Genomic DNA, 1,549 nt, shown 5'->3' with positions numbered 1-1,549 from the left:
CCTGCACATGGGTTGGAGCAATACCCAATACCAATACAGCCTGGGCGATGGATGGATTGAGAGCAGCCCTGCAGATGAATTGGGGATACCAAAAAATTGGACATGAGACAGCAACATGTGCTCGCAGCCCAGAAAACCAACTGTATCCTGGGCAGCATCAAAAGAAGTGTGGCCAGCAGGTCGAGGGACGCGATTCTTCCCCTCTATTCCGCTCTGGTGAGACCCTGCCTGGAGCACTGCATCCAGCTCTAAGCCCATGGTACAAGACAGACATAGACCTGTTCCAGTGGGTCCAGAGGAGGGCCATGAAAACAGCAGGCTGGAATGCCTCTCCTATGAAGACAGGCTGAGAGAGTTGGGGTGGTCCAGCCTGGACAAGGAAGGCTTCAGGGAGACCTTATTGCATCCTTTCAATACTTAAAGGGGGCTTACAAGAAAGATGGGGACAGACATTTTTACCAAGGCCTGTAGTGACAGGACAAGGGGCGATGGTTTTAAACTGAAAGAAGGTAGGTTTAGACTGGACATAAGGAAGAAATTTTTTATGATGAGGATGGCGAGACACTGGAGCAGGTTGCCCAGAGAAGCTGTGGATGCCCAGTCACTGGAAGTGTTCAAGGCCAGGTTAGATGGGGCTTTGAACAACCTGACCTAGTGAAAGATGTCCCTTCCTGTGGCAAGGAGGGTCAACTAGATGGTCTTTAAAGGTGCCTTCCAACCCAAACCATTCCATGATTCTATAGGGTAGAATTTTGACCTGGATTTGCAAAATGTTAGGCTAACTGAACTCTTTAACAATGGATTGAACAGTAAACTCATGGGTGCTTGAACAGTAAATCTTAGCACAGTAGGCTGTACTACAATTAGCTGGTTTTATACGTTATTTATAGCCCTGGATACATATGACGTGAATTCCCCAATTAAAATACCTTCCTTGAGGCTAAATTTTCCCATGCCCTCAGAGCAGTAGAGCACAGCTACAGTCATATTGGGTAGCCTGCCTTAGTCCATCCACAGCAGGATGCAGGTGCTCCAGAACAGGTAACACTCTTCAAAAGCAGTGGAATGTGCTGGTGCAGCAGTGCCACCACCTCTTACCAGCTTGAGCCAATCCAGTGAACTGCTGTAATAATGATTGAGCATGAATGGACTGTTGGATAATGATTTTTCTTCCACACGCCATGTTATGGGGGGGAATATGTTGTTGACGTAACTATACAAAACCCAAGTGGTCACGAAGTATCCATGTGTAGAAAGCAGGTCTTGTTAGTAACTCATAAGTGACAGTAAATAGGACTCTGGACTGAAATCCACTAAGAAAAACCTCCTTTAATTCATGGGTTTACCATGTTGTCCATCTCTCGGGTGGGAAGATAGTAAACAGGTGTGGTCAATGTACAGCGGTGTACAGTGGAGTACTGAGGAGAAACGGTGCAGACAACTGAACAGCACCAGAGCATGCAGGACAACCAAGTGGGCACGCTGGGGTGTGTTGTGCAAGTAGAGATGGTACCAAGAACACTACACACCAAACAGACAAGAAACCACA

This window comes from Aquila chrysaetos, chromosome 15 (genome assembly GCF_900496995.4).
Source record: "Aquila chrysaetos chrysaetos chromosome 15, bAquChr1.4, whole genome shotgun sequence".
Taxonomy (NCBI): Eukaryota; Metazoa; Chordata; class Aves; order Accipitriformes; family Accipitridae; genus Aquila; species Aquila chrysaetos.
This window is presented reverse-complemented; position numbering follows the sequence as displayed.